Raw genomic sequence first — 17212 nt, 5'->3', positions numbered from 1 at the left:
GAGTCACCTACCGCTCAGACTTAACATTTGGGACCCAACATACTGGTCAAAGGGCTCAGAGACACTGACCTTACTCAGAAGGGTTGTAGCCTTGGAGAAGAAAACCTTGATGGAGATAAATTTCTCCAGTGTGTGGGTGGATGTGTCTCTGTTCCTTGTTTTCCTGTCAGCACCCTGGGGTGGGGAGAGCTGCCTACCTATATGACCTCAGGGCACCTTCACCTGCTACCTCTGAGCCTGGCCCAGCTTCTTCAAACCCAGATACTGCTGGGGAGGGAGAGGGAACTTTTAATTTACATTTCTCCCCTTGATTCATTGTCCAGGCAACTATTTGACTGCTTCACTAGAATATTCTTTAATTCTGAGTTTCTTTTTCTCATTATAGCTCGAAAATTAAAATCTCTCTGCCTTGGGCAAGTGAAGGCTGAGTGAGGGACGGCCGCTGCTGCCACACATTTCTTATTTAATTTGGAAACATCAATGCTTTCTCTAGGGCAAGTGACCTAGAGGACAGGGCAGACTTTAGCCTCCCTCCTTCCCATGTCGCCTGTATTAATCCTCCCATTATTCTGGCAGCCCTCACTGATCTGGCCTAATCACAAACTTAATAACACCTTGTGCTTGTAAAGCTCGTCCACGTGCATTATTTCCAGCTGATCCTCACAACAGCCCTGCAAGGAAGGAAAGCAGGTGCTCTTCTCTGTTTTTATTAATGAGAGAACTGAAGGCCCAGTGCATTTTACAGATGACAGTCACGGCCCCTGAAGTCCTCGGAGAGGGTACATTAGGGTGGGGGTGGTAGAAGTTGTAGCCCCTCCCCTTCAGGTCTCCTTTCTTGGGATTCCCATAAGGCAGGGCTGCCTCTTTTCCTTGCCCCCAGTACACTGAATGGGGGACCCACTCAGAAGCAGTATGATCTAGGGCAGCTCCCAACCCCTCTCTGAGTCTCAACTTCCTTATATTTAAAAGAGGAAACCAACCAAAAACAAACCCATTGCCATCAAGTTGATTCAGACTCATAGCAACCCTATAGGACACAGTAGAACTGTTCCATAGGGTTTCCAAGGAGCGGCTGGTGGATTCAAACTGTTGACCTTTTGGTTAGCAGCCGAATGCTTAACCACTGCGCCCCCAGGGCTCCATTTAAAAGAAGGGCTACCTTAAATTATGTCTAGCCCCAACTAGCAGTGATGTGCCCAGAGCCCAGGGGATACGAGAACAGTTGTTCTCTGTTGCTTCTCTCCGTGTTGCTGGCTCCCTGTCCTCAGGTGGCGGCTGCTGCTCCCTCTGTGAGCACATTCAACTGTATTTGCCCTGCTCTTCTGTATTCCATGCAGAGCTCTTCCTGATTTGCTCACAAACCCGCAGAGGGAAATTTTGGTCCAGGTGGGGTCTCCTAGTGCCGTTCCAGACCACCCCCTCTAAGAGGGGATAAGAGATGGCAATCTGGTGGAAGGTGACCCGTGGACTTGCCTCAAAGCTTCAGTAGCACACTATTTTACCTAGCACTATCGGAGGTGGTTGCGTGGCCTCCAATGTCAGAGCTGGTGGAGACACTAGGTCTGGAGCATTTTCCCCTCACTGGAGGACACAAAAAAAAAAAATTTTTTTTTTTCTTTTGGAGGACACAGGTCCTCGGAAGGAAGGCTGCACCTGTGTCTCCAGCAGCATTAGAAGTTGTGACTGCCTGCTATGCTGGCGAACAGCAGCACCAGCCTCCTAGGGGCACAGCTCTGGCAGAAAAGGAGCTCTTGTTCTACTTTTGCCCCCACCTCAACTCCCCCTGAGGATCTGGTAGTTTTCTACTTTCTTCTACTTCCCTTTGTGGGCTGCAGAGCCCTGCCGTGTGCCTCCCTGTGGGAACCAGGGCTCAAGGTCTCACGTGACCCTAAACTTCTCCAACAAGCTCATGTTGTTCCTGGTGTGAAATGACAGCCATCCTCATCTCCCTTCCCTCTTCCTCAGGAATCAGGAGCCTTGGGTCAGACTGCTCACTTTTCCCCCACCCTAACCCCAAGGGCCTCAGAACTCCAAACCAGCAGAAGGGCTGGCCCTAGGCCACCAGGGGCTTTCTAAAGGTAGTGAGAGGAGGAGGGAGAGCTGAGGGAGGGGGAGGGGAATGAATACTTATTAGAGATAAAGGTCTTGTGTTGCAACTCTAAACCAAAAAGGAGGATGCATTGTTGAGGCAAGGAAAATGAAAATGGGCAAGGAAGAAAACCGAGGATTTGGAATCAGATAGATCTGAGTTCAAATTTCAGCTCTACCACAAGCTGTGAAATCTTAGGCAAGCTCTGCAATCCTCAGTTTCCTCCTTGGTAAAATGGCTATGATACAATAGTGATTATTTGGTAGTGTTGTTGCAGGATTAAATGAAATAATATACAATAAGACACTTACCATGGTAACTGGCAAGTATTAGGGACTCAGTAAGTGGTTGCTATCATTATTATTGTTGGTATTATTATTGTTGTTGATGGAGAGTTAGGAAGCAAAGATTGGAGATCATACTCTGGCAGAGGTACTCAGCCAGTGAGTAAGGGCAGGAAATCCCTAGCCGGGGCTCTCCACCAGAAGCTATCTCCAGTCTCATGAAATACCTCTCCAGAGTCATCTTGTTGACTCACACATAGACATAAAGGCTTTGATTTCCCTGGGACAGCTCACTGTACACTGGGAACAAACAGCATCTTGGGAAATTTGAGACACAGAGACTAGGCAGTTGAGTCCCTCTCACTGTCAGATAAAGAGGCCCCTGTTCTGATTCCTGTCAGTGGCAAAGGAGGACGCTTAGGCTCCCACTGAGCAGGAGGGCCAGGCCAGAAGGAACAAAGTTTGGGCAGATGCCAAAGCCTTGGAAAAGGACTGAGGTCCCAAGAGAGAAACCAGAGCTGCCCAGTAGGTACTGTCTTCCCCCTTGTGCCTCTCGCCCTCACTCCCCCTCCCCATTCCTAGTTCCCCAGCCTCCATCTCTGACATGGAGGACAGGCTCAAGCTGAGACATGGCAGGGTAGGTGGGTGATATTATAAACAATGGGACTCCTCTCCTGGGGGAGCTGGTTTGGAGTGTTGGGTTTCCTCCTGTATCACTAGGACTAGAGGACCCAGATATGATCAGAGTCCCAGAAAAATGGGGTAACAGTTCTAAGATCCTAAGAGTCCACAGTTGCCAGCTTCACCTCACTCCACCCTGTCTCTCTTCCTCTAGTCCCAGTTCCCCTTCTCTTTTTTTTCCTCTGACCCTCTCCTTTCCATCTTTTTTTCTCTGTCTCTTCCTCTTTCTCCTCTCCTTATCCAGAGCTGGCTTTGTAAAATTTCCACTTCTGTTCCCAGGTTCCCTACACATAAGCAGTCCCTCTCTGTTTCTCTTGGTCCTGGTCCCTCTCTCGTTTTCTCATTTGTAGCTCTGATGTCTCATCCAGAAGCAGGGATTGCTGCTTTCTCTGATCAAACCAAACCAAACCCACTGCCATTGAGTCTATTTTGCCTTATAGCATCCCTACAGGGCAGAGTACATCTGTCCCATAGGGTTTCCAAGGAGCGGATGGTGCCGACCTTTTGGTTAGCAGCTGTAGCTCTTAACCACTAGGGCTCCCTTTCTCTGACAGAGGCTTACAGAAGGCTAAGCGCTAGGGCTGGGGTAGCTCAGGCTCCTCAGGGGCATGTGGGGGTAGGGGCTGGGCCATGTGGAAGAGGAAAGCATGAGCTGGCTCATGAGAGCATAAAGATGGCATAGACAAATGGAATGCAGTATTGATTGGACTCTGCATGACTCATCACCTCGGGGGAGAGATCTGGGAGAATGATGTCATTGTTGGACCTGGTAGTGACACTGGCAGCTGTACCCCATGCCTGCCTTAAGACTTTTTCCTGCCTTCCTAACTTTTTTGCCTATACATCACAGGGCAGGGCTGGGGAAGCAGGTTTCACTTTTGATGACATTCAAAACCACAATGTGGTTTTCTTAGACCAAAACCTTCCTTCCCACATCCTCACCTCCACTTCCTCTGCCTTGGTAGGTGTACTAATATGTACACAGACATTCACTGTCTCACATGTGTGCACACTTTTTACCTGCGTAACAGCTGACGTGTATGCACATACACACATACACACTCACACATACTTCCACCTGCCATCTGTTTCCGTCAATCGGAAGAATCCCATAAACTGAGCCTCCAAACTGTGCTAGGGAATCCTAGGGGCTGATTCTCCCTGGGAGTGATCTGAGGAGTAACTGTGCTCTTAATGCCATGTCCCTCTTGACATCAATGGCTACACACTTGAGCCTAAGTAAGCTCAGCATTGGGTAGGCATGTGTGTCCCTGAGTGTGTACATTTCCAACTATACAATCAAGGGGAAACTGGGAAGCTATGAGGTTGGTCGGGTGGGGGCCTGGTGAGATATGTGGAAGAGGACAACTTCAGTAGGTCCAGGGGTTTTTAGAAGCTGACTCCAAGACAAAAGTCATTATCATTCCACTCCCCTACCCCCCAATTGAATGTATCTTTCTTTCCTTCTATATTCTGGGAAGAGAGAAAGTTGAATCTCACTTGGTGTCTTAGTTATCTAGTGCTGCTATAACAGAAATATCACAAGTGGATGGCTTTAACAAACAGAAATTTATTCTCTCACAGTCTAGTAGGCTAGAAGTCCAAATTCTGGGTGCCGGCTCCAGGGGAAGGCTTTCTCTTTCTGTCGGCTCTGGAGGAAGGTCCTTGTCATCAATCTTCTCTTGGTCTAGGAGCTTCTCTGTGCAGGAACCCCAGGTCCAAAGGTCATGCTCTGCTCCCAGTGCTATTTTCTTGGTGGTATGAGATCTCCCTGTCTCTCTGCTCTCTTCTATATCTCAAAAGAGAGTGGCTTAAAATATAACCTAATCTTGTAGATTGAGCCCTGCCCTCATTAACATAACTGCCACTATTCCCACATCATTAACATCATAGAGGAAGGATTTACAACACACAGGAAATTCACATCAGATGACAAAATGGTGGACAATCTCACAATATTGGAAATCATGGCCTAGCCAAGTTGATACATATTTTGGGGGGATACAATTGAATCCAGTTACTTGGTAACAAAATTCCAGGATTCTTGCTTAAGCTGGGGCAGAAGAAGGGTTCCCAACATGAGTGTGAATACTGTTGTTGTTGCTGTTAGGTGCTGTCAAGTCGATTCCAACTCAGAGTGACCCTAGGTACTACAGAAGGAAACACTGCCCGGTCCTGCGACATCCTCACAATCGTTGCTATGTTTGAGCCCACTGTTGCAGCCACTATGTCAATCTATCTCACTGATGATCTTCCTCTTTTTTGCTGACCCTCCACCTTACCAAGCACAATGTCCTTCTTGAGGGACTGTCCAAAGTATGTGAGACGAAGTCTCACCATCCTTGCTTCCAAGGAGCACTCCAGCTGTACTTCTTCCAAGACAGACTTCTTTGTTCTTCTGGCTGCCCGTGGTATATTCAATATTCTTTGCCAACACCATAATTCAAAGGCATCAATTCTTCTTTGGTCTTCCTTATTCATAGTCCAGCTTTTGCATGCATATGAGGTGACTGAAAATATCATCACTTGGATCAGGTGTTAGTCCTCAAAGTGACATCTTTGCTTCTTCAACACTTTGTTTTTGTTATGTGCCTGTCAGTCAATACCAACTTATAGTGACTCGATAGGACAGACTAGAACTGGCCCATAGGGTTTCCAAGGAGCAGGTGCTGGGTTTGAACTGCTGGCCTTTTGGTTAGCAACCTGGGCTCTTACCCACTGCGCCACCAGGGCTCTGCTTTAGAGAGGTCTATTGCAGCAGATCTTCCCAACACAACATGTCTTCTGATTTCTTGACTGCTGTTTCTGTGGGAGCTGATTGTGGATCCAAGTAAAATGAAATCCTTGACAACTTCAATCTTGTTTCTATTTATCATGATGTTGCTTACTGATACAGTTGTGAGGATTTTTTTTTTTTTTATGCTGAGGTGTAATCCATAACTGAAGGCTGTAGTCTTTTATCTCCCTCAGTAACTGCTTCAAGTCTTCTTTGCTTTTAGCAAACAAAAAAACATCGTGTCACCTGTGTATCGCAGGTTGTTAATGAGTCTTCCACCAATCCCGATACCCCATTCTTCTTCATATAGTCCATCTTCTTGGATTATTTGCTCAGCACAGACTGAATAAGTATGGTAAAAGGATATAACCCTAATGAACACCTCTTCTGATTTTGAAACATGCAGTATCCCCTTGTTCTGTTCAAATGACTGCCTCTTGGTTTATGTACAGGTTCTGCATGAGTACAGTTAAGTGCTCTGGAATTCCCATTCTTCGCAATGTTATCCATAGTTTTTTTTTTTATTGTGCTTCAGGTGAAAGTTTACAGAGCAAATTAGTTTCTCATTAAACAGTTAATACACAAATTGTTTTGTGACACTGGTTTTCAACCCCATGATGTGTCAACACTCTCCCCTTCTTCACCCTGAGTTCCCTGTTTCCATTCGTCCAGTTTTCCTGTCCCTTCCTACCTTCTAATCTTTGCTTTTTGGCCAGTATGCCCATTTAATCTCATATACATGACTGAACTACAAAGCACGTTCTTCACATGTGTTACTGTTTGCCCTATGTCTAACCTTTGGCTGAAGGGTGAACCTTGGGAGTGACTTCAGTACTGAGTTAAAAGGGTGTGATAAGGTTGCATGTCAACTTGGCTGGGCCATGATTCTTAGTAGTTTGAGAGTTATGATGTAGTTTGGCAGTTGTTGGAAACCCTGGTGGCGTAGTGGTTAAGTGCTACGGCTGCTAACCAACAGCTTGGCAGTTCAGATCCGCCAGGTGCTCCTTGGAAGCTCTGTGGGGCAGTTCTACTCTGTCCTATAGGGTCACTATGAGTCGGAATCTACTCAATGGCTGCAAGTTATAATAATGTGACACCTCCATGATGAGTTTTGATATAATGTGATTACCTCCATGACGGGATCTGCTGTGAGCAGCCCATCAGCTGAAAGGGAGTTTCCTTGGGGGGTGTGGCCTGCATCCAATATAGGTGGACTTTCTGGCAAGGCTTGTGGGCTTTTGCTTGCTCTGTATCCTATAGCTGGCTTCTGTTCGTCTGACCTCTGGTTCTTGGGACTTGAGCTAGCAGCTTATCTGCCGTCTTGCCTGCTGACCTTGGGATTCATCAGTCTTCACAGTCTGTGAACCAGAGCCCTGCTGTCTGACCTGCTGATCTTAATTTCACCAGCCCCTGCAGCTACATGAATTGGGAGAAGCCTCCAGCCCGACCCACAGATTTGGGACATTCCACCCTCTACAACCACGTGAACCATTTCCCTGATATAAATTCCTCTCTCTCTATATTTGTATGCTTTACTGGTTTTGCTTCTCTAGAAAACCCAGCCTAAGACAAAGGGTGTCTGGGGGCCATACTCTTGGGGTTCCTCCAACCTCTTATCAGACTGGCAAGTCTAGTCATTTTCTTGTGAATCTGAATTTTGTTCTACATTTTTCTCCCACTCTGTCCGAGATCCTCTATTGTGAGCCCTGTCAGAGCAGTCAGTGGTGGTAGCCAGGCACCATGCAGTTGTGCTGGACTCAGTCTGGTGGAGGTTGTGGTAATTGTGGTCCATTAGTCCTTTGGACTAAGGTCTTTCCCTTGTGTTTTTGGTTTTCTTCATTCTCCTTTGCTCCAGCCAGGATGGGACCAGCAGATGTATCTTAGATGGCTGCTCACAGGCTTTTAAGACCCCAGATGCTACTCGCCACAGTCAGATATAGGACATTTTCTTTATAAACTATGTTATGCAAATTGAGCTAGATATCTCCTGAGACCATGGTTCCCAGCCTATAGCCCAGTAACTCAGTCCATAATCTGTTATGATCCACACAGCCAAATCCCTTTGGATAGTCAATAAAACAGAGGTAAACATCTTTTGGGTACTCTCTGCTTTCAGCCAAGATCCATCTGACATCAGCAATGATATTCCTCATTCCATGTCCTTTTCTGAATCTGGCTTGAATTTCTGGCAGTTCCCTGTCGATGAACTGCTGAATATTAATGATATGTAAATTATATGCAGATGCAACGAAAGCAAAAATAAATAGCTTGTGGCTCCTGAAAAAGAACAATTAGTCTGAGGTGAAGGCAGTGGAGGAGTAACAGCCCAAATAATAGGGTGACTTCCAGAACCTGGGTGAAGGATGGAGACACTCCAGCCCCCTGAAGATTCCGGCCTATCTATGATATGGCAGAAATTATTTGTTTTGGCCATGAACAACTGTCTTAGGCTAGGTTCTCTGGAGGACCAAAACCAGTGAAGCATATACGTAAATATATAGATTTATTTCAAGGAAATGACTCACACAATTATGGAGCTGGCAAGGCTCAGATACATGGGTCAGGAGGCAGGCTAGAGGCTTCTCCTGATTCATGTGGTAGCAGGGGCTGATGAACCCAAAATCTGCAGGTCAGATGGCTGGCTGCTGGCTCACGGGGCTGTGGGAGCTGTCGAATCCAAGATCTGCAAGTCAGGCAGCAGGGTGCTGGCTCACGTTCCAAGAACCAGAGGTCAGAGGATGATGAGGTGAATGCAGGATTGATTACAGGACTGAGAAAACAAGCTTTGCCAAATATCCATATATATTAGATGCAGGCCACAACCCCAAGGAAACTCCCCTTTCAACTGATTGGCTGCTCACATCAGATCACAAAATGGAGGTTGATTATACAATATCTGTCAAACCACTGAGAATCATGGCCTAGCCAAGTTGACACATAACCATAACCATCACAGCAACCAAGTGACAAGTATTTATAAAATGCCCTCTTGATTCCATGGCAAAAGTGAATTTTCCCTGAAGTGAAAGAAGCTTAAGCTTCGGGGCTCCTCATTTGCACAAACCTCTCCCAATACCTGTACTGAACTTTGTGCTCATAATTTTCTGTTTCTTAAAGAGGGCTCCCCAAATTGTATAAGCTTTTTGCGCCACAAAATCTGGAACCACCCCTGCATTGAAGGGAATGATCTGTAAAACGTAGACAAGCTCCCTGTTCTTAGGTTAACTGGCAGTCTCCTCTGAAATCACCTCTTTCTATTAGAGATGACGAACTGTCGGCATGGCCTTGTACAACCCTTCCTCTGAGCAGAAGAGGACTGGATGACCCCACGGCTCCTGGTGGTACCAGGACCCTACAATCTTCTGCCTAAAGGCTCATGTGGGAGAAGGATGAAGGTAGCTGCTTTGCTGATAAAGGGAATGTAAATCTCTTGCCCAAACCCTGGTAACCCCAGGAAGCAAATATCTGATAATAAGTAATAATAATACTTTACATATGGAAAGCCTTTGAGAGTTTCTAAAGGGAATGTGTCATTTGATCATCATGACAACCCTGAGGCAGGAAGGAGAGGTATTTGTTACAGACAAGGAAACCGAGGCTCAGAAAATCAAATGACAATTATAATACCAGTTGCCATGGAATAGACTCTGACTCATGGCAACTCTATATGTGTCAGAGTAGAACTGTGCTCCATAGGGTTTGTGATAGTTGATTTTTCAGAAGTAGAACATCAGGCCTTTCCTCTGAGATGTCTCTGAGTAGACTCAAACCTCTAACCTTTGGGTTAGCAGCTGAGCATGTTAACCATTTACACCACCCAGGGACTCTGACAATAATAGCTCACGCTTGAATGCTGTTACACGAATTACAGTAGGCACGGTTACGTAATACTAACTCATTTAATCTGCCCAACAACCCTATGAGATAAGTATTATTATAACTGTCACTTTAGACATAGGGAACTATGCACAGACAGGTTAAGCAACTTGCCTTTGTCAGACTGCTAAACATATCAGAGCCAAGATTTGAACTCAGGGAGCCTGGCTACAGAGTTCTTGCTCTTACTCAGGTCTCTACTCAAATAACTTGTCCAAGGTTACAAGCTAGAAACAGCAAAATCAGAATTCAAATCCAGATCTGACTCCAGACCCCTTTCTCATCACCACTAAGCACTACCACCACCCTAATGAACCAGAAAGTCCCCAGGCCACGAATGGACAGGGACTTGGAAGGAGGGACAAGGGGAATGGTGGGTAATCTAGGTGATTGGCCTTAAGGACCAGGGTCTAGCCACACAAATGGCCACTGAGGAAGGATGAACACCAGTGTTTCCCCTGGGCTTACAGCTCAAGAAGGGAGGAGAGTGAGCAATTGTCAACCAGCAAAGAGCCTGGGGAGGCTTCTTAAAGAAGCTGGAACTTCAGTTACCTCCTGGGCCCTTAAGGACCAAAGTCTTGGACCATCTCTCCTCACTCCCAGAATTCTCTGATGAATGAAATCAAGATTACGGTCAGAGGGGTGCTTAGGGAGACCACAATGGCAACAAAGTAAAGAATGATGGATTAGGGGTGGAGGTGAGCTGGTGGGAGACAATTGCAAAAATCCAGCTAGGAAGTGAAGAGGCCCCTAATGAACCAAGGCTGTGGTGTGGAGAGGAAGCATGCTGCAGGAGCGAATGAACGAAGGGTGGAGAGAGGTTTCTTCTTCAAATGACACAGCCCATATTTATTCGGGCTCCAGTGGAAGAAAGGGGCAGGCAATAAACAATGAGGCCTTCAGGATGAGCAGCCGCTGGAAGCTGCCAGAGTTCATAACATCCCATCTTCCTGTTCTCTGGGCCCCCAATCATGCTGGTTGCCCCCAAGCTCTTTGTGTGAGTGTGTGTGTGTGTGAGAAAGAAAGTGTGTGTGTGTGATTGAGATGGGGAGAAGTGTCAACCCTGGGCTCTGGGGCCACACACAGGGAGGAGCGCTACGGGGAGCATCAGGGGAGCGTGATTTAGAGCTTCATTCCCATTGCCCTTAACTGTGCTGCAAGGACAGTTCAATGTAATATATAATTACTGCCGCCCAACAAGGCTGCACTGTACACAGAGCTCCCCACCTTCCTCCCGCTCCCCTCTGCCTGCCTTCAGACTATAAATCAGTTTTCAATCCTGAGTGCTACCTGTAAATGTTCAGGCTCAGGATCCTTGCCTCATATTCCTGCATCCCTGGGGGGTGATTCAGGTGCTCAGTGGCCCCCCTTCCCCTGGTCCTGATTCTGACATTGTTCTTATCCCCTGATTGATGGTGGGAGGGGCAGTGAGGGAGCTGGGATTGGCTCTAGGGTCTCTGGGGCTCTGGCTCAGGGAGTAGGGGTGGATGGGTCTGTGTCTACCTTAGCCCGCCCCAAGGTTGGCACTGCCCAGGGTGCAGCACTGTGGACACATTCCAGGTTAGTTGGGTGGGAAGACATTTATACTGACCGCCCCCCCGCAACAATGGCAACCTTTCCCCAGCCCTGCAGCCCCTTCACTGGCCCAGGATGTGCCAGGAGGCAGGTGGGCACCTTCCCTGGAGAGTCTTAGAATGACAGTACCCTTACTACAGGATGCGCAGGGGATGAGTAGGTACCAGCTGTGGCTTTGCCCTGAGCTGGGATGGAAAATGCCATGGTGCCCTTGGGGGTAATAAAAGGACAAAGCAAGAGAAGAATTCTTGATTTGTACCTAGTAGGTCTTTGAGGACTTCGATTTTTCCTTTAGAAAAAAGTTGGATGCTTTTTTTCTCCCTTTCCTGCCCCCTCCCCCTTTGCTAGGATATCTCCAATAGCCTCCTTGCTGGTCTACCTGCATCCACTAGTACCCCTCCAATGCATCCTTCTGCTGAATGGAAATCAGATCATGCCTCACTCCCCTGATTAAACCTCTTCATGAGTTTCCCTCCTCTCTTAGGATAATACCAGATGCCTCGCCATGGCTCAGAAGACCTGACCCTGCCCAATCTTAACCACCCAAACCTCATCAAGTGCCACTCCTTCCCTCATCACCTCACTCCAGTCACACTGCTTTCTGTTTCTCCATCACTCCCACCACAGGGCTTTTGCACTGGCAGTTTCACAGCCTTGAATGCTCTTCTCCTGGCTCCTACTCTTCCACGTCTGTTCAAAAGTCACCACCTTCTCCTGATTACTCCATTTGAAGTAGGTTCCCCTGGCCCTGACCTGTTACTTTCTATCTCAGCATCTTATTTGTTCACTTTGAACTACTTACCATAATTCATAATTCTATATTTATTGTCTGGTTTCCTTGTTTCTTTTTTTTTGGATCTTCCCCTAGGGCAGGGACGATGCTGTCTTATTCATCACTGTATTCTCTAGGTACTTAGCATAATGCCTGCCACATAGTAACCAAAAACCAAACCCAACACATTGACTCTGACTCAGCACATAGTAGGTACCATTATTTTTTGAATAAACTGAAGGCAAGGGGAGTGACTGCCAATATGAAGTCTTAGAGGCTGAAGCTGATTCTACCTACCTCAATTTGCAAACAGCCAGTAAGATTCATCCTTCCCTAGGAGATCAGGTTTCGCCCAGGGCCTCAGCCCTCTTTGCTCTCCTTTGGGAAGACTTCTTTGGCCATAGGCTCCTGCTGGCTGCTTCTGGAGCTGCCATTCCAGGACCAGACCATCAGTAACCAGTATTCACCTCCCCTTCCCCATCAAGTTCTTCGCTAAGATTACCAGCCAAGCTTGGGCCAGCCCAAACTGATACCTGTGCCTGCTGGTGAGGGCAGAGAAGAGCAGAGAAGGAGGAGGGGGTGTGTGGACCAGGGACTCAAGTTAGGGACAGCAAAGGTGAGCTGAGGAAGCTCTTATAGGCACACATCACAGGCATCCTAATATGCATGAAGTAAATGCAAATTAACTGAAAGTACCCTTTGAATAAGCAGCTTTTATTAACCGAGCTGCTCTAATCCCTGAATAGCTTTAGTGGCCTAGAGGAGTTTCCTGGTGGGGGAGGGGTGGAAACGTGGATTTGCTGTCAGGAACCAACTCTGCGCCCTTGTCCCTGTGTTTTTACATTCAGGACATGCTTCTTGCAGCTAATGGAATTCAGAGATCTCTAACCTCAGTCTTCGTATTCCACTCCCCATCCCCCGCCCCCTTGAGTCTGGGGAGCCTGGCCTCTCTGTTTGCCAGAGGCTGAGGCTGGTGGATGCTGCATCATGGCTTGAGTGCATCCCTGGGACTATAAGCAACTGAGTGTGGCTTCAGTGATCAGCTCTGTCGGGTCTCCAGTGACCAGGTGGAACCAGAGGTGGACACATATCCCTGAACCTGTGTATAGAGGAGTGTGCTGTGTGTGCCCGCAGGTCTGTATGTTACCCACATCCCTAAGAACAAGCATCATGGTTTTTGTCTGTTCTGCGCAGATGTGTGTACCATCCCCCGATGCCATGGCTCCATCCATTTATACTCCTCCTCAGGTTGTGGGGTGGCTGGCCTCAGCTGGGAAGTCATGCTTCTTCAAGAACTAATGACTTTTATCAGAATGATAATGAACTGATGACACATGGAAACCCCTGGGCTCTGGAGAAAAGCCAGAGAAAGAGCAACTGGGGACAGAGTAGAGGCTGGAGGGACTTGGGGGATCAAGGACCATGTCTCTCAGAAGGCCCATTCTAGCTCTGTTTAGATTTTAGAGGGCTAAGCAGGTAGGCACAAAGGAGGCCCAGGGGATGCTGGAAACATGATCGATATCCTCTGCCTGCCTGCCTCTTCCTGAACCCTCTGTTTGCTGCTTTGCCGTCTCTCCCTCTCCTGCCCTCTGAAGCACTCACCTTGACTCTGAGGCCTGAGGGGTAAGGCTGGCTAGTCCAAACTCCTCCCTCTTGGCCCTAACCCAAAGCTGGGTCCTAGTCAGAGAGGGAGAAGGGGTGTCACTCCTAGGTCTCAGATAAAAGAATTCTGAGAGAGCCAGGAACACACATGTGGTCCAAGCAGGCCTTGGAGCACCGGAAACTGGAAAGCTGCCCCTTGGGCATGGAGCCTGCTAAGGCTAATTGACCTCACTGTTGTTTACAATGGATTTAGGGCCAGGTGAGCATCAGTGGGGAAAGGGCAGGAGAGTCTAGGAGCTTGCAGAGCATACACACTGTAGGGACCTGGAAGATTACAAACAGGAACATTGGTCAGAGAAGGTAAGTGATATCCCCCCAAAGATTTCAGAGAGACTTCATGCAGGCCTGGGCCTGCAGCGCTCAGGGGGCTCACCTTGCTGGAAAACCTGCTCTACCCCACTACTGAGAGGCAGCCACCTTTCCTAAGCTAGAGAATTCTGGGCCCCGTAGAGAGCCTGGCGCACAGTAAGTGCTCCATAAATATTAGCTCTTGTGACTATTAGCATAATCTCCTGGTAGAAAGGTTCTGAGGTTCTAAGGGTGGTCCCTGGAGAGAGGGCTCAGCCTCTAGGAGCCTGGGAGTCACCAGCATGGGGCGGGAGGTGCAAAGCCGGCATGGTGCCAAGGTGCTAGGGGACTGAGGATGGAGGGACTCTGGCTCCCATGGTGGCCTCCCCCTGCCCCAACTTTCCAGCTTCATCCTCCCTTTGAGCCCTGTAAGGTGTCCTCCCTCTGTCCCAGACAGGCCCAGTGACCTTTTGCTCAAGTCTGCAAATACACTCTTGGCGAGCCTTGGAAATGAAATTGTGCTCAACATTTGTATAGGGCTTTTCCATCACCTAGCCCTTTACAGACATTAGCTAATTAAACGGAGGAGGAGCAGGGTCTTGCCTCCGCAGATGAGGGACTCCAGGCCCTGCTGATCTGGGCAGCTTGTATCTCATTCCTCCCTTCTGTCCCCACATAGTTGGGCTTACTCTAGAGAGGCCAGCACCTGGGGAGTTGGCCATTGAGTCAGAAAGCAAGGGGAGGAGGGAATCCTACACTATGTTGAGTAGGTGGGGAATTTTCCTGAGGTCATTCTGTCCCACAGCCAGCCATACCCAGCAACTGGCCCAGTCTGAAAATGCCACCAAGTGTCTGTCATGAATGAGCCAGCCACCATATAAGCCAGTACTTCTCCCCCTTTGGAGCCCTGGTGGAGCAGTGGTTAAGAGCTACAGCTGCTAGCCAAAAGATGAGCAGTTTGAATCCATCAGACGCTCCTTGGAAACCCTATGGGGCAGTTCTACTCTGTCCTATAGGGTCAGGATAAGTTGCAATCTACTCGAAGGCAACGTTTTTTTTTTTCTCCCTCCATTCAGCTGTTAATCGAAAGGTTGGTGGTTCGAGCCCACCCAGGGACAGATGTTTGGAAACCCCGGTTACGTAGTGGTTAAGAGCTATGGGTGCTAACCAAAAGGTCGGCAGTTCGAATCTACCAGGCGCTCCTTGGAAACTCTATGAGGTGGTTCTACTCTGTCCTATAGGGTTGCTATGAGTCAGAATCAACTTGATGGCAATGGGTTTGTTTTTGGTTTAGGAGGAGATGAGGACAAACAGTAAACAGAGCTTGGGCAAGTTGTCAAATCTCCTTCCAAGATGGCTAGGGGAGCAGGGTAGCTGCACACAGCAATTTGGCCTGATCTAGGGACCAGGGCCAACCTCTCAGCCCATCTGAGAGTCAATCCTAGAAAGCAGCTCCCAGCCTGGAGAGAAGCGCCTAAACCTCTACTCTCCGCCCTCCCCACTCCACCCATGTTCTTCCTGTGATGAGATCCCAAGTCATTTCCCCATTCCCATCTACTCCCCACCGTACTCAGACCCTGCCTATGCCAGCAGTGAGTGGAACTATCCTCCATCAGACAGCAAGTCAATTTCCATCTGGGAAGAAGGGAAAGGAGGGAGGAGGCGGAATGTAAGAGAGAGAGAGTTGAGAGAGAGATCCATCCAAGACTAAGGCTGAAAGGGAGAAGGACCGAGAGAGAAACACAGAGACAGGTTATAGAGAGTGACCTAGAGAGGAAATAGGCCATATTTTGGACTGAAACTGTCAAAGAAAGGAAAGGAAGAAGACGGAGGAGGAAGGGTGGAAGAAACAGCCCCACAAATCTCTTGGCACGGCCAGGGGCACCCCATGTAGGAATCCCCCCCAGAAGGCCTGAGGGAACCTCCACAAGCCCCTAGAAGGAGCACCCCACCTTACACCCTGGCTTTCTCTCCTCCCTTACCCCATTGGAAGGACTGCATCTGCAGGTACCCTCCTCAGGTGTGTGGGCTCCTCCGAGAGGCTGGAGGTGCACATACTCCATGATCCCATGGAAGGGACTAAAAGGCTGGAGGCCCAGGCCCTCTTCCCACAGTGAGTGTTCCCAGGGTCCAGCTGCCCCTGCCCACCCTGATCCCATCAGTCTGCCTGGTGCCGACTGGGGAGTCAGCAATTCTGGAGGCCCCGCCACGTCCAACAGAGGAGGGCCTGACCTTCCCTCACCGTAATTACCTGTCTCATAAAAAACAGGCACTGAACTTCATGAAACCAATTAAGACTGAAGGGCCAAGGCAGGGGAGCAAGCAGGAGTCCAGGCAGCTCTGGTAACCCTGTAACAGTGGGAGCCAAATCCAAGGACAGAGCAGTACCTGACAGCTCCCTTCCCTCAGGCCCAGCCCGAGGGGCTGCACAAGCTTATAAAGCTCCTACAGAAGGAACAGAAGCTGAGGTGAGACACAAGGAAGGACTGTCTGGCTGGCAGGGGCAGTGAGCACTGGAAAGGCTTCTTCCCTTTTCTGAGCAGCAGCCCAACAGAGCCTAGCTCCTCTCTCGGATTCCAGGAAGACTGAAGACCTTCCCATCAAGTTACCAAGGCAACTACAGACCTACAAGACTCCCAATGATGATACAGAGAGCAGATACCGACAGGAGCCCCACAAGGCTGCAGGAGTGGGGATAAACATTTGAGGATGAGCAGGGAGGCAGGGGCTCAGGCCAGAGCAAATGCCCCCACTTCTCTGTTCATTCTGTTCCAGGATCTGTTTTACTGCACGTTGTGAGTTTGCTTTATATAGCTCAGTCCCATGTAGGTGAGAAGATGAGATCAAAGCTTCCTTCACTGTCAAGTGTGGATGGGGGAGCGGGAGGGCTCTTTCACAACTTCCCAGCATTCCAGACTCTTTGACTCTGACTCCAACTCCTGGCCTAGTCCACCTGCTTCTAACGGCCTGTGGGTCTCTCTTCCATAGCCACCGGCTCTCCCCACGACGGACCTCTGGGCTGCTTTGGAATCAGACAGAAGCGCGTTTGGCTCTTGGTTGTCATTTTTCTAAAAATGTGACCTTGGGCAAGTCACTTCTCTCTCAGTCTCAGTTTCCTTAGCTGTGAAATGGGTATAGTATGATACATTCCCAGGATTCAATGATACCATGCACGTACTGTGCTTGCAGAGCCAGGGCCTTGCACTGAA

At 48.5% G+C, this 17212-nt stretch overlaps 1 long non-coding RNA gene across 2 annotated transcripts in view; it reads right to left on the bottom strand.

Moving 5' to 3' along the window:
• Positions 1-1060: 1060 nt before the first annotated feature.
• LOC111750993 (uncharacterized) overlaps positions 1061-17212 on the bottom strand; it is a 109306-nt gene continuing 93154 nt past the window's right edge. For both annotated transcript variants that reach the window (XR_010319429.1, XR_010319430.1), the window contains one exon: positions 1061-17207. This is a non-coding gene — a long non-coding RNA (uncharacterized LOC111750993). The remainder of the gene's footprint in view (positions 17208-17212) is intronic.

The sequence above is a fragment of the Loxodonta africana genome, chromosome 2, assembly GCF_030014295.1.
Source record: "Loxodonta africana isolate mLoxAfr1 chromosome 2, mLoxAfr1.hap2, whole genome shotgun sequence".
Taxonomy (NCBI): domain Eukaryota; kingdom Metazoa; phylum Chordata; class Mammalia; order Proboscidea; family Elephantidae; genus Loxodonta; species Loxodonta africana.
This window is presented reverse-complemented; position numbering and strand designations above follow the sequence as displayed.